General features: G+C 36.2%; 1 protein-coding gene across 1 annotated transcript in view; it reads left to right on the top strand.

Moving 5' to 3' along the window:
- The window catches only part of GRIK4 (glutamate ionotropic receptor kainate type subunit 4), a 777,161-nt gene that overhangs the window by 310,187 nt on the left and 439,681 nt on the right, over positions 1-27,293 (top strand). The window lies entirely within an intron of this gene.

The raw sequence follows: 27,293 nt of genomic DNA, 5'->3' as shown, positions 1-27,293 counted from the left end.
TAGCTCCACCTTCACAAAACTCTGATTTTAAAATGTGTGCTTATGTTTCTATTTATGTATGTGAGTGTGAGTATTTGTGTGTATACTATATATGAATGTCTGTATGTGTGTGTGAGTATATATGAATATGTATGTATATGTGTTTGTGTGTGTATACTATATATGAATGTGTGTATGTGTGTGTGAGTATATATGAATATGTATGTATATGTGTTTGTGTGTGTATACTATATATGAATGTGTGTATGTGTGTGTGAGTATATATGAATATGTATGCATATGTGTTTCTGTGTATATATATATATATATATATATATATATATTTTGGGTGTGTGAGTATATGATTGTGTGTGTAAATAAATGCGTGCTTATGTTTGTATTTATGTATGTGAGTGAGAGTATTTGTGTGTGTGTATACTATATATGAATGTGTGTATGTCTGTGTGAGTATACAGGGAGTGCAGAATTATTAGGCAAATGAGTATTTTGACCACATCATCCTCTTTATGCATGTTGTCTTACTCCAAGCTGTATAGGCTCGAAAGCCTACTACCAATTAAGCATATTAGGTGATGTGCATCTCTGTAATGAGAAGGGGTGTGGTCTAATGACATCAACACCCTATATCAGGTGTGCATAATTATTAGGCAACTTCCTTTCCTTTGGCAAAATGGGTCAAAAGAAGGACTTGACAGGCTCAGAAAAGTCAAAAATAGTGAGATACCTTGCAGAGGGATGCAGCACTCTTAAAATTGCAAAGCTTCTGAAGCGTGATCATCGAACAATCAAGCGTTTCATTCAAAATAGTCAACAGGGTCGCAAGAAGCGTGTGGAAAAACCAAGGCGCAAAATAACTGCCCATGAACTGAGAAAAGTCAAGCGTGCAGCTGCCAAGATGCCACTTGCCACCAGTTTGGCCATATTTCAGAGCTGCAACATCACTGGAGTGCCCAAAAGCACAAGGTGTGCAATACTCAGAGACATGGCCAAGGTAAGAAAGGCTGAAAGACGACCACCACTGAACAAGACACACAAGCTGAAACGTCAAGACTGGGCCAAGAAATATCTCAAGACTGATTTTTCTAAGGTTTTATGGACTGATGAAATGAGAGTGAGTCTTGATGGGCCAGATGGATGGGCCCGTGGCTGGATTGGTAAAGGGCAGAGAGCTCCAGTCCGACTCAGACGCCAGCAAGGTGGAGGTGGAGTACTGGTTTGGGCTGGTATCATCAAAGATGAGCTTGTGGGGCCTTTTCGGGTTGAGGATGGAGTCAAGCTCATCTCCCAGTCCTACTGCCAGTTTCTGGAAGACACCTTCTTCAAGCAGTGGTACAGGAAGAAGTCTGCATCCTTCAAGAAAAACATGATTTTCATGCAGGACAATGCTCCATCACACGCGTCCAAGTACTCCACAGCGTGGCTGGCAAGAAAGGGTATAAAAGAAGAAAATCTAATGACATGGCCTCCTTGTTCACCTGATCTGAACCCCATTGAGAACCTGTGGTCCATCATCAAATGTGAGATTTACAAGGAGGGAAAACAGTACACCTCTCTGAACAGTGTCTGGGAGGCTGTGGTTGCTGCTGCACGCAATGTTGATGGTGAACAGATCAAAACACTGACAGAATCCATGGATGGCAGGCTTTTGAGTGTCCTTGCAAAGAAAGGTGGCTATATTGGTCAGTGATTTGTTTTTGTTTTGTTTTTGAATGTCAGAAATGTATATTTGTGAATGTTGAGATGTTATATTGGTTTCACTGGTAAAAATAAATAATTGAAATGGGTATATATTTGTTTTTTGTTAAGTTGCCTAATAATTATGCACAGTAATAGTCACCTGCACACACAGATATCCCCCTAAAATAGCTAAAACTAAAAACAAACTAAAAACTACTTCCAAAAATATTCAGCTTTGATATTAATGAGTTTTTTGGGTTCATTGAGAACATGGTTGTTGTTCAATAATAAAATTAATCCTCAAAAATACAACTTGCCTAATAATTCTGCACTCCCTGTATATGAATATGTATGTATGTGTATGTGTGTGTGAGTGTGTGTGAGTGTGTGTGTGTGTGTGTGTGTGTGTGTATATATATATTGTGTGAGTAGATGATTGTGTGTGTAAATAAATGTGTGTTTTTTTTTAATTATGTTATTAACAGTTACTTATAATTTTATAAATGCTATAGTTTAATATTTATAATTAACTAAATAATAGTAATAATATGTGTGTGTTCGTGTATATCCATGGGAGTGTATATGCATGAGTGTATGTGCTTGCATCTGCGGGTATGCTGATGCGCCATTGAATTACTTTTTTATAGGGGGGCCCAAAAAAAATATTGCACCGTGGCCCTTTTTTAATTTGGACCGCCACTGCACATCGCGACTATTAAATAAACCTATTAACCCCTAATCCACCACCCACCCACATCGACAACACTATATAAACCTATTAACTCCTACACCGCCCGCCCCCCACATCACCAACACTAAAATAAACATATAAACCCCTAAACCGCCAGCCCCCCACATTGCAAAAAAGCTAAATTAAACTATTAACCCCTAAACCTAACATCCCCCTAACTTTAAATGAAAAAATTACAATATAACTATCTTAAAATAAATATAAACTTACCTGTGAAATAAAACAAATCCTAAGAATAAACTAGAAATTAACCTAACATAACTATTCTAATAAAATAAAATAAACTACCAATTAAAAATCCTAAATTACGTTTAAAAAAACCTAACACTACGAAAAAATAAAAAGCCTAAATTACAAATTTAAATAAACCAAATACTACAAAAAAAAGTAAAAAATCTAACATTACAAAAAAAAAACGCTAAAATTATGAAAAATAAAAAAAACGCTAAGATTACAAAAAATTAAAAATGAAATTATCCAAAATAAAAAAAATACACCTAATCTAACAGCCCTATAAAAACAAAAAAGTCCCCCCAAAATAAAAACACCCCCTAACCTAACAATAAAATACCAAAGGGTCTTTTGTAGGGCATTGCCCTAAGTTAAACAGCTCTTTTACCTAAAAATTACAAAGTCCCCCTAAAAGTAAAACCCTCCACCCAATCAACCCCCCAAAATAAAAAAAAACGAAGCCTAAAAAAATCCTAAAATGCCCATTGCCCCTAAATGGGCATTTGTATTGGCATTGCCCTTAAAAGGGCATTTAGCTCTTTTACTGCCCTTAAAATGGCATTTAGCTCTTTTACTGCCCTTAAAAGGGCATTCAGCTCTTTTACTGCCCATCAAAACCGTAAGCTAAAAAAAAAACACCCCAAAAAAACTAACACTAACCCCAGAAAATCTACTCACGGTTCCTGAAGTCCGGACATCAATCTTCATCCAGGCAGCGAGAAGTCTTCATCCAGGCAGCGACATCTTGATCCATCGCAGGGGCATCTTCTTTCTTCATCCCGGTGTCGTGGAGGTGCGGAGCTGTGGAGGCGCAGAGCATCTTTGCCGGGGGCGTGGACATCCAGCGTGGACGATCCTCTTCTTACGATCACCGCCGTACACTAAAGCTTAAATGCAAGGTACCCATTTAAATATGGGGGACCTTGCATTCTTATTAGCTGACATTTTCAAATCAGCCAATAGGATGAGAGCTACTGAAATCCTATTGGCTATATATAGTGCAAAACTCGTAATCTATGTGTATATAAATATGTCCATGTCCCTTTAAATTGACACTACTTCTTAGTACAGTAAGAGAAATATAACCATCATGGTTTAAAACAAAAAATAAAGCTGTTGGATTTTAGGTTTTAAAGTTGGCAGGAACAGGGCCAAGATGTGTTCTTATCAAATCTGATGTTAAATTCGATGTTTCTTCAAGACAGATAATCCCCACATCATCTTTTGAGAGTCACTTTATCATTTCTCTGCCTCTGGCTGCAAAGATTACATTGTAAACTCTCAAGGGCAGGTGTCATATACGATACAGATTGCAGTACCCTGATTTAAGCCTCTATACTATGAAATTAACTCTTTCCTTGACAGTAGGGGATTTTCATTGCATGGCAAACATCTAAGGCAGCAAAAAAAAAAAAATGATTTAGAATAAACTCAGAGCTATTTAATGACAAATTTGTAGTAATTTCACAAGCCCTCTGGGCCACAATAGCTGAAAGTGATGGTTTTATACTTCACATATAATGAAAAAGTTAATGTTAAAATCCTGTCTTAAAAAATTCATCTCAAATTAAGTTCTGTCTTAAATTATTCACATCTACTCAGTTGACTCCAGATGCATTTGACCTCTTGGATTTCCATTTTATAATTATTTAACTTTTCTGTTGTTTATAGATCTTATGTAATAACACTGGATTGTAAGCTTATCCCCCTGTAATTATCTACTGTCCTTTCTCCCAATTATTTCTAACTGCGTTAGACTTTATACTGTATTTTTCTACTATATATAAGTAGATAATTGGTTCAGCATTCGGATACAAGATATTTCTTGCTTCAAACTTTTCAATTTTTTATCAGGTAGATCAATAATTAATTATCTTATGTATCATTTTAATGTTAGCTACTAATGCACATTCAATATTATATTGCATTAAATTCTCTTCGGTGCATTCTTTCAACTTCACTGTCTTAACCTTTTAAGGGAGATGAAACATAGAATAACAGTTTACTAAGGAATATGATATGATCTTTATTGAGTGAACAAGTAATGCACTGCATTAATATTCTAAGAGGCAAGTAATATTGCCAAGACTACTGTAAGATTATTTAACATTCCTCTGATCAGATGGGAAAAATCTTGCCAACATTTGCAGGGGCTGTCCTTAGGGTTGCCACCCAGCCTGTAATTTACCAACATTGGCCCAGATTACGAATGACACGCTTATAGTTGCGCACAAGCAATATTGGGTTTATCGTAGCTGTTTGCACGAGCCAGAAGGAGGGCACATATTACAAGTTGAAAGTAAACGCGTTCGCTCAAGCAAAATTAAATTTAAAGCGCATCCGGTTAGTGCAATCTCAGAGCTCTGGTTAACTGTTATGCTTGAATAAAAAGTTGCACAAAACACATTAAAATGCATTTAAAAGTATAGTTACACTCATAATAACACAGTCTAATAAATATAAATATATAAATATATATATATATATCTATATATATATATGTGTGTGTGTGTGTGTATGCATATATATCTATATGTGCATATGTGTATTTACAGACATATATACACATATAAACACATAAATACATATGTATACAAATATATACATATCTACACATATAAACACATAAATACATATGTACACATATAAACACATAAATACATATGTATACATATCTAGACATATATACACATAAACACATAAATACATATGTATACATATCTAGACATATATACACATATAAACACATAAATACATATGTATACATATCTAGACATATATACACATATAAACACATAAATACATATGTATACATATATAGACATATATATACACATATAAACACATAAATACATATGTACACATATAAACACATAAATACATATGTATACATATATAGACATATATACACATATAAACACATAAATACATATGTATACGTATATAGACATATATACACATATAAACACATAAATACATATGTATACGTATATAGACATATATACACATATAAACACATAAATACATATGTATACATTTCTAGACATATATACACATATAAACACATAAATACATATGTATACATATATAGACATATATATACACATATAAACACATAAATACATATGTACACATATAAACACATAAATACATATGTATACATATATAGACATATATACACATATAAACACATAAATACATATGTATACGTATATAGACATATATACACATATAAACACATAAATACATATGTATACATATATAGACATATATACACATATAAACACATAAATACATATGTAGACATATATACACATATACACACATAAATACATATGTATACATATATAGACATATATATACACATATAAACACATAAATACATATGTACACATATAAACACATAAATACATATGTATACATATATAGACATATATACACATATAAACACATAAATACATATGTATACGTATATAGACATATATACACATATAAACACATAAATACATATGTATACATATATAGACATATATATACACATATAAACACATAAATACATATGTACACATATAAACACATAAATACATATGTATACATATATAGACATATATACACATATAAACACATAAATACATATGTATACATATATAGACATATATACACATATAAACACATAAATACATATGTATACATATATAGACATATATACACATATAAACACATAAATACATATGTATACATATCTAGACATATATACACATATAAACACATAAATACATATGTATACATATATAGACATATATATACACATATAAACACATAAATACATATGTACACATATAAACACATAAATACATATGTATACATATATAGACATATATACACATATAAACACATAAATACATATGTATACGTATATAGACATATATACACATATAAACACATAAATACATATGTATACATATATAGACATATATACACATATAAACACATAAATACATATGTAGACATATATACACATATACACACATAAATACATATGTACACATATATAGACATACATATAAGTGCACTGGTACCCTTTAAGTAGCTGAAAACATGTAAAATCATTTGATGCAATATTCATATTTAATAAAGTGTTTTACTGTTCTGTAAATATTTTACATTTCAATGTTCTTCACATTTGGAAATATGTTCTAAGAACTTTTAAATAGACATTCGTATATATCTGTATAGATCTATACCTATATACTGTATATATATATATATATATATATAAATAAACGAAAAACAGGTGAACCCTTGTCCAACACTCCTCATATTTCCAAATTCAAAAACCAACCAACATACAGGGTATATCTCTATAAAAGGGACCACACACCAATTGTATCGATTCTAAAATCGAAAATATTTATTATGTCACACACCATCCCTGTAAAAAATATAGATAGAGATTAATTACTTACAGGGATCTGTAAGACACCAAAATAAAAATGACAACATAAATAGCTCCCTAGACTCTAGGATAGTGGTTACTAAATGTCCATATTCATAGGATCATCTTCGTACGCATACGTTTTTTATCAAAATGTATTCACCATTTTCCTAGAAAAGCAAATAGTTGCTATGTCCGTTGCAGAGTAGTTACTGCAGCAAAAGCCAAGTTGGTTAGTAAGCAAGGCAAATGATGCAGAATAGAAGGCTTTGTCAAATCTTGTTAGTAAGCAGAACAAATTGCCATTCCGTCACAGACAAAGTCATAAGGGAGTCATTTATATACGGTCTTCGGATGTTCCCACTTAAATACTAATCAGCAATGGATTATTCTCCCAGAGTGGAAACCGCAAACCCCAGCTCACCAGACGCTGTTCTCAGCTGCATCCGCTGCGGGAGTAACTTAATACTTCACCGTTCCTCCGGATTGATATGCAGCACGTCTTCAGCTCCTGGGTATGTTCCACTCACCGGCATACAGGAAATCTTTTTCCGATCAGACCAAACAAACAACATGCTCACGGAGCTCCTGTGGGCGTGGTTACCAAGACGCCACACATGTTTCGATATGGATATGTATATATTACTAAAATACCCTCAGATTTATATATAACTATGTATTTATGAATAAATAGACATATTCTGCTGTGTGAAGAACATTGGAATGTGAAATATTAATATGTCATGTAGGGTTAGCGTACCTGAGAAAACGCGATTGGGTTTGTGCAACTTGTTTGGTGTTTATTTCTATTTTTCACACTCTTTTGAAGTCTATGGGAGAATACGTTAACACAATGTTGTAACTTCAGCTTTTTGTGCGCGTTGGGTTAGCGCACAAGTGAAACGTTTTTATATTTAACTTGTAATATGACCGGTATCCAAGTGTACAAAAAGCAGAAGTCGAGCGCAGTTAGCACACGAGCCGGAGCGATTATTGAAACTTCTCATAATCTAGCCCATGGCCGGCATTTTTAAGGTTCAGATCACAAGTTGAAAATAAAGATTAAAGGGACACTGAACCCAAATATTTTCTTTCGTGATTCAGATAGAGCAGCAATTTTAAGCAACTTTCTAATTTACTCCTATTATCAATTTTTCTTCGTTCTCTTGCTATCTTTATTTGAAAAATAAGGTATCTAAGCTTTTTTCTTGGTTCAGGACTCTGGACAGCATTTTTTTATTGGTGGATGAATTTATCCACCAATCAGCAAGGATAACCCAGGTTGTTCACCAAAAATGGGCCGGCATCTAAACTTACATTCTTGCATTTCAACTAAAGATACCAAGAGAATAAAGACATTTTGATAATAGGAGTAAATTAGAAAGTTGCTTAAAATGTCATGCTCTATCTGAATCACACAAGAAAAAAAATTGGGTTCAGTGTCCCTTTAAATAAATAAAAGAAGATTCTACCATGTCCAAACATCTTCTCAGTGTATTGCAATCTTATTATAAAAAATGATAATTTAAAATGGGAACCCTAGCTCTCCTTGCGCATTGCGAGATGCCTCTTATAGAAGTAATGGAGTTTGTTAGAAAGGGAATCATCTTAATATTGCTCCTATTTTTGTATGCGTGATTTTTTATTCAATTGGAGTAATAAGTCTTTGTGTATTTTGATACAATCTCGCCACCTTTCAGTCTGATGAAAATGTTTCCAGAATACGCCATGCCTGGCAGAAACTTTCCGCTATGCCCATAGAATGCCCCTGTTCATCCTATTAGCAGAGGTGAAACTATTTCTACAATGAGGAAACACCATTTTGAATTTGAAAAAACTACTAGGACTTTTAGAATTTTCTTTTTTGCAAGATACATTGTTCTAAGGGTCAAATCTGCATTTAGATAATTCCAACAGGGGCTTCAGTCCATAGCACTGGTGGGACATCTTAGAGAATATTGCAAGTCCAGAGACCTTTAGATAATCAGTCCTCTAGACTTGGGACAAAATCATGGGCATGAGCAGAATTTTTTTAGGAACGGCAAAGTAATTATTATTATTATCAGTTATTTGTAGAGCGCCAACAGATTCTGCAGTGCTTTAAACGAAGGTAGGATATGCAAGGTAATATTTATAGAGAACAAGGGGGCAGAGGCCCTGCCAAGAGTTGTAAATCAGCTCCCATGAAGGTGACCTACAGAACAGTAGGACCCATAGGCTTGCATGCTAAGGGGGTTCACAGGATCATAAAATGGAGGAGGAAATAAAATGTCTTCAACAAAATAATATAAGGGCCACATGTGCAGGAGCGAGTTGATTGTTGTAGACATAAGCAGCACATTCTTATAAAAATGGTGCGTCATTGGCATCAAATAAGTGGCTTGAGTGGGTGTTTTGATCTAAAAAACTAAAGATTTAAAGGGACAGTCTACTCCAGAATGTTTATTGTTTAAAGGGATAGATAATCCCTTTATTACCCATTCCCCTGTTTTTCATAACCAACACGGTTATATTAATTCACTTTTTACCACTGTGATTACCTTATATCTAAGTCTCTGCAGACTGCCCCATTATTTCAGTTCTTTTGACAGGCTTGCATTTTAGCCAATCAGTGCCGACTTCTAGATAACCCCACGGGCATGAGCACAATGTTATTTTTATGGCACACATGAACTAATGCCCTCTAGCTGTGAAAACGGTCAGAATACATTTAGATAAGAGGCGGCCTTCAAGGGCTTAGAAATTAGCATATGAGCCTTCCTAGGTTTAGCCTTACAGTAAGAATACCAAGAGAACAAAGCAAATTTGATGATAAAAGTAAATTGGACAGTTACATGCCCTATTTGAATCATGAAAGTTTAATTCTGAATAGACTGTCCCTTTAAGAGAGAAGTATTTGCCCTATGTTATCCCCCTCTAGGATACCAGTGGACACAATATGATCTTTTGATTGTTTTATCTGGTATTCAACATTCTTCTCCATATACAACACACACTGCTAAAGTTAGCCTCTCCAGCTTTACCAGTTTCCATATTACTTTATGCCCCCGATTTACTAAAGTTCACATCCCTGCATGTTTAGTGCCGCATAGAGCAAACCTCCTCTAGATTTACATGATGATCTTAGTAAAAACTATATATTATTCTTTATTTTATTATTTTTTAATGCAATATTAAAATGTCTTTTTCCTCCATGCATCAATATGTTGATGCTGGCTTGGTATGTTGATGCTGGCTTGGTATGTTGATGCTGGCTTGGTATGTTGATGCTGGCTTGGTATGTTGATGATGGCTTGGTATGTTGATACTGGCTTGGTATGTTGATGCTGGCTTGGTACAGTATGTTGATGATGGCTTGGTATGTTGATGCTAGCTTGGTATGTTGATGCTGGCTTGGTATGTTGATGCTGGCTTGGTATGTTGATGCTGGCTTGGTATGTTGATGCTAGCTTGGTATGTTGATGCTGGCTTGGTATGTTGATGCTGGCTTGGTATATTGATGCTGGCTTGGTATGTTGATGCTGGCTTGGTATATTGATGCTGGCTTGGTATATTGATGCTAGCTTGGTATGTTGATGCTGGATTGGTATGTTGATGCTGGCTTGGTATATTGATGCTGGCTTGGTATGTTGATGCTGGCATTTTGAATAGATAAAACACAGACATAAACTAAAGAGATATACAGCTCTTTTCAAAATCAAGCTATGATTCAAATCTGCATAAAAATGTGAAATACGGGCACCTGCTATTGAAATTTACACAAAACAGCATATGTAGCCGGCTCCTTCAGCACTCTTCCCCAGCCACCTACAGCTGCAAATAATACAATGTTGTAAGTCTTCAGGTCTCCTTCACACATACTGGGGGAAATTGCTATTCAGAAACCAAAAGTTCTTCATATGCTGCTCCACTGTAGGCAATGGGGCAAAAAGGGACAAGACAGCATCCTACATAGAAAACATATTTACATGCCAAGCAAGATAATTACATAGAAAACATATCTAAATGCCAAGCAAGATAATTACATAGAAAACATATCTACATGCCAAGCAAGACAATTACATAGAAAACATATCTAAATGCCAAGCAAGACAACTACATAGAAAACATATCTACATGCCAAGCAAGACAACTACATAGAAAACATATCTACATGCCAAGCAAGACAACTACATAGAAAACATATCTACATGCCAAGCAAGACAATTACATAGAAAACATATCTACATGCCAAGCAAGACAAATACATATAAAACATATCTACATGCCAAGCAAGACAACTACATAGAAAACATATCTACATGCCAAGCAAGACAATTACATAGAAAACATATCTACATGCCAAGCAAGACAATTACATAGAAAACATATCTACATGCCAAGCAAGACAAATACATAGAAAACATATCTACATGCCAAGCAAGACAACTACATAGAAAACATATCTACATGCCAAGCAAGACAACTACATAGAAAACATATCTACATGCCAACATACCAAGCAAGATAATTACATAGAAAACATATCTACATGCCAAGCAAGACAACTACATAGAAAACATATCTACATGCCAAGCAAGACAATTACATACAAAACATAACTACATGCCAAGCAAGACAACTACATAGAAAACATATCTACATGCCAAGCAAGACAACTACATAGAAAGCATATCTACATGTCAATCAAGATAATTACATAGAAAACATATCTACATGCCAAGCAAGACAACTACATAGAAAACATATCTACATGCCAAGCAAGACAACTACATAGAAAACATATCTACATGCCAAGCAAGATAATTACATAGAAAACATATCTACATGCCAAGCAAGACAACTACATAGAAAACATATCTAAATGCCAAGCAAGATAATTACATAGAAAACATATCTACATGCCAAGCAAGACAATTACATAGAAAACATATCTACATGCCAAGCAAGACAACTACATAGAAAACATATCTACATGCCAAGCAAGACAACTACATAGAAAACATATCTACATGCCAACATACCAAGCAAGATAATTACATAGAAAACATATCTACATGCCAAGCAAGACAACTATATAGAAAACATATCTACATGCCAAGCAAGACAATTACATAGAAAACATATCTACATGCCAAGCAAGACAACTACATAGAAAACATATCTACATGCCAAGCAAGACAACTACATAGAAAACACATCTAAATGCCAAGCAAGACAAATACATAGAAAACATATCTACATGCCAAGCAAGACAATTACATAGAAAACATATCTACATGCCAAGCAAGACAACTACATAGAAAGCATATCTACATGCCAAGCAAGATAATTACATAGAAAACATATCTACATGCCAAGCAAGACAACTACATAGAAAGCATATCTACATGCCAAGCAAGATAATTACATAGAAAACATATCTACATGCCAAGCAAGACAACTACATAGAAAACATATCTACATGCCAAGCAAGACAACTGCATAGAAAACATATCTACATGCCAAGCAAGACAATTACATAGAAAACATATCTACATGCCAAGCAAGACAATTACATAGAAAACATATCTACATGCCAAGCAAGACAATTACATAGAAAACATATCTACATGCCAAGCAAGACAACTACATAGAAAACATATCTACATGCCAACATACCAAGCAAGAAAATTACATAGAAAACATATCTACATGCCAAGCAAGACAACTACATAGAAAAATTATCTACATGCCAAGCAAGACAATTACATAGAAAACATATCTACATGCCAAGCAAGACAACTACATAGAAAACATATCTACATGCCAAGCAAGACAACTACATAGAAAACACATCTAAATGCCAAGCAAGACAAATACATAGAAAACATATCTACATGCTAAGCAAGACAATTACATAGAAAACATATCTACATGACAAGCAAGACAACTACATAGAAAGCATATCTACATGCCAAGCAAGATAATTACATAGAAAACATATCTACATGCCAAGCAAGACAACTACATAGAAAACATATCTACATGCCAAGCAAGACAATTACATAGAAAACATATCTACATGCCAAGCAAGACAATTACATAGAAAACATATCTACATGCCAAACAAGACAACTACATAGAAAACATATATACACGCCAAGCAAGACAACTACATAGAAAACATATCTACATGCCAAGCAAGACAATTACATAGAAAACATATCTACATGCCAAGCAAGACAACTACATAGAAAACATATCTACATGCCAAGCAAGACAACTACATAGAAAGCATATCTACATGCCAAGCAAGAGAACTACATAGAAAACATATCTACATGCCAAGCAAGACAATTACATAGAAAACATATTTACATGCCAAGCAAGACAACTACATAGAAAACATATCTACATGCCAAGCAAGACAACTACATAGAAAACATATATACACGCCAAGCAAGACAACTACATAGAAAACATATATACACGCCAAGCAAGACAACTACATAGAAAACATATCTACATGCCAAGCAAGACAATTACATAGAAAACATATCTACATGCCAAGCAAGACAATTACATAGAAAACACATCTAAATGCCAAGCAAGACAACTACATAGAAAACATATCTACATGCCAAGCAAGATAATTACATAGAAAACATATCTACATGCCAAGCAAGACAACTACATAGAAAACATATCTACATGCCAAGCAAGATAATTACATAGAAAACATATCTACATGCCAAGCAAGACAACTACATAGAAAACATATCTACATGCCAAGCAAGACAATTACATAGAAAACATATCTACATGCCAAGCAAGATAATTACATAGAAAACATATCTACATGCCAAGCAAGACAACTACATAGAAAACATATCTACATGCCAAGCAAGATAATTACATAGAAAACATATCTACATGACAAGCAAGATAATTACATAGAAAACATATCTACATGCCAAGCAAGATAATTACATAGAAAACATATCTACATGACAAGCAAGACAACTACATAGAAAACATATCTACATGCCAAGCAAGACAACTACATAGAAAACATACCTTTATGCCAAGCAAGACAATTACATAGAATGGAAGCATCAACGGAAACATTTTTACCTTTTTTAAGAAATATAAAATATTGTTCTTCCAAAAAGTCTGAATAAATGAGAAAATTACAAACATCTTTGTGGTTTCAACACAAAGATAAATGTTTTGTATGGTTTAAACCCTAATATACAAGCTTTACAAACTTGTGTATCTTGCCAAAAACAGTACATTTGTCAAATTCTAAATTGTTTTTAAGGAGTATCGCTGTTTCCTTTTAGAGAGCAATGCACTTCCATATGCATCAACCTAACCAAAATAAAACTTGAATTGCCTTGACTCACTGCTGCAACTAAAATCCGCTTGACAAACTACCCCAAACCTTATGTCTCTGCACCCTAAACCTGTAGACTGTAAGCTCTCCGGAGCAGGGCCCTCTTCCTCCTGTATTAGATTTGTTATGTTTTGTATTTTATCACAAATCCTTGTCATTGTATACCCTTATCTCCGTACCCAGGGATACAGAATTTTGCGGGGCTATACAAATAAATAATAATGATAATAATATCCGTGAATAATAGATCCCAGGTATTTGTTATATTTCTTTTGAAAAAGCAGGATCATTTGTGCATGGCTTGAGCTGTATGAACATGTATTTTAGTAAAATATGCATTCAGTTATGCAGAGGCTTTTTTCAAATCTAGCTGACAAATTCATGTAGTGTATAGTATTAACACTTAAACTTACATTTAGAAACATATAGGGCTGGATTTCTTACGTATTTTTACTTGATTACAAGTAGCGCAGTTATTTTTTTGCGTAAGTGAAAACTCCGCTTGGATTTTTTCATTTTTGCATTTGTATTCCAAGTTCCAAAAAAACATATTTTGCTCTAGCGTTAACCCGAATAGCGCTTAAGTTACGTTTTCACGTGAGGGTGCATGTATTCTCCCATAGAGAATAATGGAGAAAAAGAAGTGGAAAAAAAAACAAGATTGCGCAAACTCCATCGCCTTTTCACATTCCCCATAGAAGTCAATGGAAAAAAGAAATTGTCGGAAAAAAACAAACACCCATCTCGCAACCAACATAGCATATTCCCATTAGTAAATTAGTAATTAGTAAATGTGAAATATTTATAGTAAATTCATAGTTAAAATATTTATTAACTATAAATATTGCATAAATATGTCTGATCATGTTTTACTCTGCTTAATTGCAAAGGGATATAATGCACTTAAATATATGTTTATATGTGTGTACATTTATATTAATGTATTTATATATGACTGTAAATAGACATATACACATATAAGTGTTTATATGTGTGTACATTTATATTAATGTATTTATATGTGACTGTAAATAGACATATACACATATAAGTGTTTATATGTGTGTACATTTATATTAATGTATTTATATGTGACTGTAAATAGACATATACACATATAAGTGTTTATATGTGTGTACATTTATATTAATGTATTTATATGTGACTGTAAATAGACATATACACATATAAGTGTACACACATATAAACATATATATATATGTACAGTATATATACATACAAAATACAAATACATCTTTAGCAATGTACATGTCTGTGTCTCAATGTTAAACTCCTTTGCCTGCCTTTTTCTAACACCCGAGATCTCATATCTTTGAGCCCTTATAACTTTTTTGTTCATTTGTTTTTAAAATCATTTTTATCAGACAGTGTTAATATGAGTGTAACTTTACTTTGTAATGTATTTTTGAAATGTTTTGTGCAATTTTGTAGTTTCAGAAAACAGTTAACCACAACTCTGAGATTGCAGAAAGGATTGAAGCGTAAAGGGCGATTGCGCTAGTGCAATCGTGATTTTGATCCACTTGTAATATTAGTGAAATGAAAATGGCTTGCAAAAACATGATTGCACTAGCGCAAAACCGTTTGCGCCTCACTTGTAATCTAGCCCATAGTATGATAGAAACATAATAATATATGTAAAGTTTATACAGTACAAACAGCCATGCAGTCATACAAACAGCACAAATCAGCAGCAAATCATAGCAAGCAATTATACATTTGCTTCTTTGTGTAAATTGCCCTAATTTTCCCTAAACTGTGCTTCTTGCTGTGAAATGTTCTGATTTAAAGCAACTGCAAAGAAAACAAGGAACAAATAAATATTTTGAGTGTGGATACAAATAGTTCACCTGGTATTTTATGCAAATGTTCGATAAAAGATTCAGGGTTTACTAATGTAAAATGGTATGGTTTGTCATTAATGTTTAAGCATGAAACACTGTATGGGATATGGTATTTACATATACACAGTAAGTACTGACACATGGTACATTTTTATGATATAGTCTGGGACACATTTATAACAACACAGACGATATATGTCTAGAGTAGCATACATTGTGGGGGTGGGCAGCTAATAGTCTAGAGTAGCATACATTGTGGGGGTGGGCAGCTAATAGTCTAGAGTAGCATACATTGTGGGGGTGGGCAGCTAATAGTCTAGAGTAGCATACATTGTGGGGGTGGGCAGCTAATAGTCTAGAGTAGCATACATTGTGGGGGTGGGCAGCTAATAGTCTAGAGTAGCATACATTGTGGGGGTGGGCAGCTAATAGTCTAGAGTAGCATACATTGTGGGGGTGGGCAGCTAATAGTCTAGAGTAGCATACATTGTGGGGGTGGGCAGCTAATAAGGAGACATCTTGTCCCTTATGATTTCCCACTGATTGTTTTTATTTTTACATTTCTGACCAGGGATGTGATTTTAAGCCTCTCCTCTGCTATTCCTAGTCGGTGTGTCCATACTATCTTGAATTAAGCATTTAAAACTAATCTCTATCTAGAGGTTATGTCACTTACCTGTGCCCAATACAGATAATTGTTTGCTGGAGGATCAATTTAAAACCTTAATTGAAAATAGGGGCACATACAGGAATGACTTGCAACCTCCCCGTTAGATGACATGGAACCCCCAAAGAGGTTATGGAATTTTCGTTGGATGAGATTTAAGCAGTGTTTTATGTCATTGTTAAAAGGGTTTTATTACTGTTGTACATTTGGCATGAAGAGATCAATTCCTGGCGTTTATTTGCCTAACAGGGAAGGGTTAATGAAGATGTTAATCAATGTTTTATTGATGGCTAACAGCAAAGTGTACTCACTGCTGTATATGTGGCAGTACTAACGGGACATTGTACTCTATCATTTTCTACTATTGAATGTGTTCTCAGCTCTTTACCTCCTGGAGTGTATCTAATTGTTTGTAAACAGATACTTTATCTTTATTTGCTATTTGAATTAGCGACCTTTGCCTGATGTATTCCCACTCACACTGGAAACATGAGTAAACGCTTTCTCTGTAGAAAAGCTATGTAAATAGCAGACAATACATTTAATACTCTGCAGTAGGAATAACAAATCAATTGAACACATTAAGAGGTGTAATTGTAAAGTGCAGTGTCCCTTTAAAGAGGTTAATTCCAGTTTAAGGATGCAGTAAAATCAAAATCAAACTTAAAGGGACACTTAACCCAAATTTTTTTCTTTCATAATTCAGATAGAGCAGCAATTTTAAGCAACTTTCTAATTTACTCCTATTATCACATTTTCTTCATTCTCTTGCTATCTTTATTTGAAAAAGAAGGCATCTAAGCTAAGGAGCCAGCCAATTTTTGGTTCAGAACCCTGGAGAGCACTTGTTTATTGGTAAGTACATTTATCTATCAATCAGCAAGAACAACCCAGGTTGTTCACCAAAAATGGTCCGGCATCTAAGCGTTCATTCTTGCTTTTCAAATAAAGATACTAAGAGATGAAGAAAATTTGATAATAGAAGTAAATTAGAAAGTTGCTTAAAATTGCATGCTCTATCTGAATCACGAAAGAAAAAATTGGGGGTTCAGTGTCCTTTTTAATGGACTGGATAGAGCGTGCCATTTTACACACCTTTCCATTTCACTTTCGTTATTAATTTTGCTTAGTTCTCATAGGCCTAGATTTAGAGTTGGGCGGTAGCCGTCAAAACCAGCGTTAGAGGCTCCTAACGCTGGTTTTGGGCTACCGCCGGTATTTAGAGTCAGTCATTAAAGGGTCTAACGCTAACATTCCAGCCGCGACTTTTCTATACCGCAGATCCCCTTACGTCATTTGCGTATCCTATCTTTTCAATGGGATCTTTCTAACCCTGGTATTTAGAGTCTTGGCTGAAGTGAGCGTTAGAAATCTAACAACAAAACTCCAGCCGCAGAAAAAAGTCAGTAGTTAAGAGCTTTCTGGGCTAACGCCGGTTCATAAAGCTCGTAACTACTGTGCTCTAAAGTACACTAACACACATAAACTACCTATGTACCCCTAAACTGAGGTCCCCCCACATCGCCGCCACTCGATTACATTTTTTTAACCCCTAATCTGCCGACTGCTACCTACGTTATACTTATGTACCCCTAATCTGCTGCCCCTAACACTGCCGACCCCTATATTATATTTATTAACCCCTAACCTGCCCCCCACAACGTCGCCGCCAGCTACCTACAATAATTAACCCCTAATCTGCCGACCGCAAAGCGCCGCCACCTACGTTATCCTTATGTACCCCTAATCTGCTGCCCCTAACACCGCCGACCCCTATATTATATTTATTAACCCCTAATCTGCCCCCCTCAACGTCGCCTCCACCTGCCTACACTTATTAACCCCTAATCTGCCGAGCGGACCGCACCGTTACTATAATAAAGTTATTAACCCCTAATCCGCCTGACTCCCGCCTCAATAACCCTATAATAAATAGTATTTATGACCGCAGTCCACTCTTTTAAATACTTAGGTATGTTGTTAGACCCCAATCTATCTTTTGGACTCCACATAGAAAAAATTGCCTCTAAACTTTATCCAAAACTAGGTGCCCTGTACAGAAACAAATCTTGCCTCAGCCCTACAGTAAAGGAAAAGATTGTACAGCAAATGCTGATGCCTATCTTGGATTATGGGGACATAGTATATGCACCTGCTCCGCAAACTCACCTTAATAAACTAAATACATTATATAACTCGCTCTGCCGCTTTGTGCTACAATGTAACTACAGGACCCACCATTGTGACATGCTAAAAGAACTAAACTGGCTGTCGCTGGAATCCAGACGCACCCTCCATCTTTCCTGCCTTGTCTTTAAGAGCCTTTCTGGGAAGCTCCCACCCTACCTGAGCAGAATGCTCTCCCCTGCTATTCCCACCTCCTATAACCTCCGATCCAATAACAGCACATTATTTAGCTTGCCTCAATACAAAAAGAAAGCAGCTCGATCCTCCTTTTCCTACAGAGCGCCACAATTATGGAATGACATCCCTTACACTTTAAAAACTTCCCCAAGCCTAATATCCTTTAAGAGATCCCTCTCTACATAGCTCAAAACAGAATGTGCCTGTCATGGTTGATTAAATATTTCGTACCTGCTCTATATTAAATGTTTGCATATATTGTGTATTTTTATTATTGTTTTTGTATTTTATTGTACCCTATTGCATCAATGCAAGGTTTTGTGATCCCAGGACATACTTGAAAACGAGAGAAATCTCAATGTATCCTTCCTGGTAAAATATTTTATAAATAAATAAATAAAAATTAACCCCTAATCTGCCCTCCCTAACATCGCCGACACCTAACTTCAATTATTAACCCCTAATCTGCCGACCGAATCTCGCCGCTACTGTAATAAATGGATTAACCCCTAAAGCTAAGTCTAACCCTAACACCCCCCTAAATTAAATATAATTTAAATCTAACTAAATAAATTAACTCTTATTAAATAAATTATTCCTATTTAAAGCTAAATACTTACCTGTAAAATAAACCCTAATATAGCTACAATATAAATTGTAATTATATTGTAGCTATTTTAGGATTAATATTTATTTTACAGGTAACTTTGTATTTATTTTAACCAGGTACAATAGCTATTAAATAGTTAAGAACTATTTAATAGCTAAAATAATTAAAATAATTACAAAATTACCTGTAAAATAAATCCTAACCTAAGTTACAATTAAACCTAACACTACACTATCAATAAATTAATTAAATAAAATACCTCCAATTACCTACAATTAAACCTAACACTACACTGTCAATACATTAATTAAATACAATACCTACAAATAACTACAATTAAATAAACTAACTAAAGTACAAAAAATAAAAAAGAACTAAGTTACAAAAAATAATACAATACTTACAAACATTAGAAAAATATTACAATTTTAAACTAATTACACCTACTCTAAGCCCCCTAATAAAATAACAAAGACCCCCAAAATAAAAAAATGCCCTACCCTATTCTAAATTAAAAAAGTTCAAAGCTCTTTTACCTTACCAGCCCTTAAAAGGACCTTTTGTGGGGCATGCCCCAAAGAATTCAGCTCTTTTGCCTGTAAAAAAAACACATACAATACCCCCCCCAACATTACAACCCACCACCCACATACCCCTAATCTAACCCAAACCCCCCTTAAATAAACCTAACACTAAGCCCCTGAAGATCTTCCTACCTTATCTTCACCTCGCCGGGTATCACCGATCGGTCCTGGCTCCAAAATCTTCATCCAACCCAAGCGGGGGCTGGCGATCCATAATCCTGCGGCTGAAGAGGTCCAGAAGAGGCTCCAAAGTCTTCATCCTATCAGGGAAGAAGAGGCGATCCAGACCGGCAACCATCTAGATCCAAGCGGCATCTTCTATCTTCATCCGATGAGGAACGGCTCCATCGTGAAGACCTCCAGCCGCGGATCAATCTTCTTCCTCCGACGTCCAACTGAAGAATGACGGTTCCTTTAAGGGACGTCATCCAAGATGGCGTCCCTCGAATTCCGATTGGCTGATAGGATTCTATCAGCCAATCGGAATTAAGGTAGGAAAATGATCGGAACAGCCAATAGAATGCGAGCTCAATCTGATTGGCTGATCGGATCAGCCAATCGGATTGAACTTGATTCTGATTGGCTGATTCCATCAGCCAATCAGAATTTTCCTACCTTAATTCCGATTGGCTGATAGAATCCTATCAGCCAATCGGAATTCGAGGGACGCCATCTTGGATGACGTCCCTTAAAGGAACCGTCATTTTTCAGTTGGACGTCGGAGGAAGAAGATTGATCCGCGCTGGAGGTCTTCACGATGGAGCCGTTCCTCATCGGATGAAGATAGAAGATGCCGCTTGGATCAAGATGGTTGCCGGTCTGGATCGCCTCTTCTTCCCGGATAGGATGAAGACTTTGGAGCCTCTTCTGGACCTCTTCAGCCACAGGATTATGGATCGCCAGCCCCCGCTTGGGTTGGATGAAGATTTTGGAGCCAGGACCGATCGGTGATACCCGGCGAGGTGAAGATAAGGTAGGAAGATCTTCAGGGGCTTAGTGTTAGGTTTATTTAAGGGGGGTTTGGGTTAGATTAGGGATATGTGGGTGGTGGGTTGTAATGCTCAGCCAATCAGATTGAGCTCGCATTCTATTGGCTGATCGGAACAGCCAATAGAATGCGAGCTCAATCTGATTGGCTGATCGTATCAGCCAATCGGATTGAACTTGATTCTGATTGGCTGATTCCATCAGCCAATCAGAATTTTCCTACCTTAATTCCGATTGGCTGATAGAATCCTATCAGCCAATCGGAATTCGAGGGACGCCATCTTGGATGACGTCCCTTAAAGGAACCGTCATTCTTCAGTTGGACGTCGGAGGAAGAAGATTGATCCGCGCTGGAGGTCTTCACGATGGAGCCGTTCCTCATCGGATGAAGATAGAAGATGCCGCTTGGATCAAGATGGTTGCTGGTCTGGATCACCTCTTCTTCCCGGATAGGATGAAGACTTTGGAGCCTCTTCTGGACCTCTTCAGCCGCAGGATTATGGATCGCCAGCCCTCGCTTGGGTTGGATGAAGATTTTGGAGCCAGGACCGATCGGTGATACCTGGCGAGGTGAAGATAAGGTAGGAAGATCTTCAGGGGCTTAGTGTTAGGTTTATTTAAGGGGGGTTTGGGTTAGATTAGGGGTATGTGGGTGGTGAGTTGTAATGTTGGGGGGGTATTGTATGTGTTTTTTTTACAGGCAAAAGAGCTGAATTCTTTGGGGCATGCCCCACAAAAGGTCCTTTTAAGGGCTGGTAAGGTAAAAGAGCTTTAAACTTTTTTAATTTAGAATAGGGTAGGGCATTTTTTTTATTTTGGGGGTCTTTGTTATTTTATTAGGGGGCTTAGAGTAGGTGTAATTAGTTTAAAATTGTTGTAATATTTTTCTAATGTTTGTAAATATTTTATTATTTTTTATAACTTAGTTCTTTTTTATTTTTTGTACTTTAGTTAGTTTATTTAATTGTAGTTATTTGTAGGTATTTGATTTAATTAATTTATTGATAGTGTAGTGTTAGGTTTAATTGTAACTTAGGTTAGGATTTATTTTACAGGTAATTTTGTAATTATTTTAACTATTTTAGCTTTTAAATAGTTCTTAACTATTTAATAGCTATTGTACCTGGTTAAAATAAATACAAAGTTACCTGTAAAAGTAATATAAATCCTAAAATAGCTATAATATAATTATAATTTATATTGTAGCTATATTAGGATTTATTTTACAGGTAAGTATTTAGTTTTAAATAGGAATAATTTATTTAATAAGAGTTAATTCATTTCGTTAGATTTAAATTATATTTAATTTAGGGGGGTGTTAGTGTTAGGGTTAGACTTAGCTTTAGGGGTTAATACATTTATTACAGTAGCGGCGAGATTCGGTCGGCAGATTAGGGGTTAATAATTGAAGTTAGGTGTCGGCGATGTTAGGGAGGGCAGATTAGGGGTTAATATTATTTATTATAGGGTTATTGAGGCGGGAGTGAGGCGGATTAGGGGTTAATAACTTTATTATAGTAGCGGTGCGGTCCGCTCGGCAGATTAGGGGTTAATAAGTGTAGGCAGGTGGAGGTGACGTTGAGGGGGGCAGATTAGGGTTTAATAAATATAATATAGGGGTCGGCGGTGTTAGGGGCAGCAGATTAGGGGTACATAGCTATAATGTAGGTGGCGGTGGTGTACGGAGCGGCAGATTAGGGGTTAATAATAATATGCAGGTGTCAGCGATAGCGGGGGCAGCAGATTAGGGGTTAATAAGTGTAAGGTTAGGGGTTTTTAGACTCGGGGTACATGTTAGAGCGTTAGGTGCAGCACGTTTTTGAAGCTGGCCGTGTCCGTAAGCACCGCTGGTATCTAGAGTTGCAGTGGCGTTAAATTATGCTCTACGCTCCTTTTTGGAGCCTAACGCAGCCCTTCTGTGAACTCTAAATACCAGCGGTATTTAAAAGGTGCGTGGGAAAAAAAGCACGCGTAGCTAACGCACCCCTTTGGCCGCAGAACTCTAAATCTAGGCATTAGTATCCTTTGTTAAAGAGTAATCCTAGGTGAGCTCAGGAGCGTGCATAGATACAAACACTGCTGCCATAGCTTACCTAGCATTACTCTTCAACAAAGGATACCAAGAGAACAAAACAAATGTCTTAATTAAAGTTAAATGAAAAGTTGTTATAAATCACACGCTCTATCTGCATCATGAAAGTTTCATTTTGACTTTACCGTCCCTTTAAGTGGTTTACCTGAAAGAGTCAACATCTGCTGTGAATGTGGAAGATGGGAAATGATATTTTGTTTATTTTAATGTTAATGTCAGGGAGTCAATCACTATATGTGGCAGAAAGTTGTCAATCACTGCTCTATATGTGGCAGAAAGGTGTCAATCACTGCTCTATAGGTGGCAGAAAGTTGTCAATCACTGCTCTATATGTGGCAGAAAGGTGTCAATCACTGCTCTATAGGTGGCAGAAAGTTGTCAATCACTGCTCTATAGGTGGCAGAAAGTTGTCAATCACTGCTCTATATGTGGCAGAAAGTTGTCAATCACTGCTCTATAGGGGGCAGAAAGTTGTCAATCACTGCTCTATATGTGGCAGAAAGTTGTCAATCACTGCTCTATATGTGGCAGAAAGTTGTCAATCACTGCTCTATAGGTGGCAGAAAGTTGTTAATCACTGCTCTATAGGTGGCAGAAAGTTGTCAATCACTGCTCTATAGGTGGCAGAAAGTTGTTAATCACTGCTCTATAGGTGGCAGAAAGTTGTCAATCACTGCTCTATATGTGGCAGAAAGTTGTCAATCACTGCCCTATATGTGGCAGAATGGTGTCAATCACTGCTCTATATGTGGCAGAAAGTTGTCAATCACTGCCCTATATGTGGCAGAAAGTTGTCAATCACTGCTCAATATGTGGCAGAAAGGTGTCAATTACTGCTCTATATGTGGCAGAATGTTGTCAATCACTGCTCTATATGTGGCAGAAAGGTGTCAATCACTGCTCTATATGTGGCAGAAAGGTGTCAATCACTGCTCTATATGTGGCAGAAAGGTGTCAATCACTGCTCTATATGTGGCAGAAAGTTGTCAATCACTGCTCTATATGTGGCAGAATGGTGTCAATCACTGCTCAATATGTGGCAGAAAGGTGTCAATTACTGCTCTATATGTGGCAGAATGTTGTCAATCACTGCTCTATATGTGGCAGAAAGGTGTCAATCACTGCTCTATATGTGGCAGAAAGGTGTCAATCACTGCTCTATATGTGGCAGAAAGTTGTCAATCACTGCTCTATAGGTGGCAGAAAGTTGTTAATCACTGCTCTATAGGTGGCAGAAAGTTGTCAATCACTGCTCTATATGTGGCAGAAAGTTGTCAATCACTGCCCTATATGTGGCAGAATGTTGTCAATCACTGCTCTATATGTGGCAGAAAGGTGTCAATCACTGCTCTATATGTGGCAGAAAGGTGTCAATCACTGCTCTATATGTGGCAGAAAGGTGTCAATCACTGCTCTATATGTGGCCGATCATTAATATATACGTGTGTCTAGCAGGAAGGAGTTAATGACTAACAGCTCAGATGCGAGGGAACAATAGCTTTCTGTGTTATGGGTAGCAATAACAACACATCTACATTCCCTACTGTAGACACAGTATGGACTGTTCTATATATATACTGTATATAGTGTATGTGCAATAAAGGCAGACGTATACAGAAAGCGGTACTCATGACGCACACATAAACTGACTAATCGTTTTCTCATTTTCTGAAGCCTTTCCTATTACCATGCAGTTATGCAACAGTCTCCTAATAACTCTATCAATTCCTTTTATAATTGGAGCTATTTTGTGCTTATAGAATGTCTAATACAAGACTCCTAATGAGATAAACACATAGTAAGAGACATTTTGTAGAAAGCTGTTCTTCTAATCTATTGTTTGTTTGTTTTTTATCTCCTGTTCTCTTCGCTTTATTCTCTCACTTCTACACCTTTCCTTTTCATTCTCTGTTCTATTCTCCTATTACTTTCTCACTATCTTTTCCCCTTTTCTCACTTTCAATTTCCTTCCCTTCTCCATTCCCCTCACCCCTCCTCTTACATATCTCACTCCCTCTCTACGGGCAAGATTACATATGCGGCGTCGCCTGCAAAAGCCGGGAGACACCGTTTTTTTTACGTGGTTTTGGTATCACATATACAGCGCCGCATATAAATGCAGCACGTATATTTCACCCGTCAGCCGCAATTTTTACTCCCATAAGCTAACATAGAACTACGTCGCAAATCAGTATCACATATTCAGCGCAAGGACTTATGCGGCAAAAATGGAGATATTTTACTCCATTTTCACCTCTCCACACATAGTAACTAACACCTAGCGCATGCGCAATATCTATCTACCTCCTGAAAATAACTAAAACCTAACGCATGCGCAATATCTATCTACCTGTCAACCGTCATCCCCCAACCGCAATAACTAATAAACTATATTAACCCCTAATCCGCCAACCCCCACATCGCAAAACATCTAATAAACCTATTAACCCCTAAACGGCCATCACAATGCAATATTCCTTAATAAACTATTAACCCCTAATCCGCCATTCACCCATATCGCAAATAAACTATTAAAACTATTAACCCCTAAACTGCCATCTATCACCACCACAATAAACTTAATTAACCTATTAACCCCTAATCCGCCAAACCCACACAACGCAATAATCCTAATAAAACTATTAATCCCTAAACTGCCAAACGCACACAACACAATAATAAAGAAAATTATCCAAAATTAAAAAATTAAACCTAATCCCTATGAAAATAAAAAAGCCCCTCCAAAATAAAAACAACCACTAATTTAATGCTAAACTATCAATAGCCCTTAAAATTGCTTTTTGTAGGGCTTTGCCCTACGTTTAACAGCTCTTTTGCATTTTAAAAGAAGTCCCCTCTAACAGTAAAACCCATATTTGAACAGCCAATAGGATTTCAGTAGCTGTCATCCTATTGGATGATTTGAATTTGAAGACTCAAATCAGCCAATAGGAATTCAAGGTACCCCATATTTAAATGCGTACCTTGAATTCAATCTTCAGTGTGCGGCGTGATCATACGAAGAGGATCTCCACGCTCCATGGCTCCGCGGTCACCGGTTTTCAGTTCTGCGGTCACCGGTCTTCAGTTCTGCGGTCACCGGTCTTCTGTTCTGTGGTCACCGGTCTTCAGTTCTGCCCTCTGCTCCGCACCGGCTTGTTCCTGGAAGAAGATTGAAGAGGTCGCCGCTTGGAAGAAGACTTCAGCGCCAGACTTCATGAACCGTGAGTACCTACTTGGGGGTTAATCTTAGGCTTTTTTTGGGGGGGTTAGATTAGGGTTTTAATGGGCACTTTTAAAAGAGCTGAATGTCCTTTTAATTCGTTATTTGCATTGTGTGGGTTTGGGGGTTTAGGCGTTAATAGTTTTATTAGGATTATTGCGTTGTGTGGGTTTGGCAGATTAGGGGTTAATAGATTTATATAGTTTGTTGCAATGTGGGTTAATGGCGGATTAGGGGTTAATAGTTTTAATAGCGACTTTGTGATGTGGGTTAATGGCAGATTAGGGGTTAATAGTTTTAATAGGGACTTTGTGATGTGGGTTAATGGCAGATTAGGGGTTAATAGTTTAGTTAGGCATATTGCGTTGTGGTTGTCAGTTTAGGGGTTAATACTTTTATTATTAGTCCTGATGTGGGTTTGATGGCAGA

Source organism: Bombina bombina, chromosome 8, assembly GCF_027579735.1.
Source record: "Bombina bombina isolate aBomBom1 chromosome 8, aBomBom1.pri, whole genome shotgun sequence".
Lineage (NCBI taxonomy): Eukaryota > Metazoa > Chordata > Amphibia > Anura > Bombinatoridae > Bombina > Bombina bombina.
This window is presented reverse-complemented; position numbering and strand designations above follow the sequence as displayed.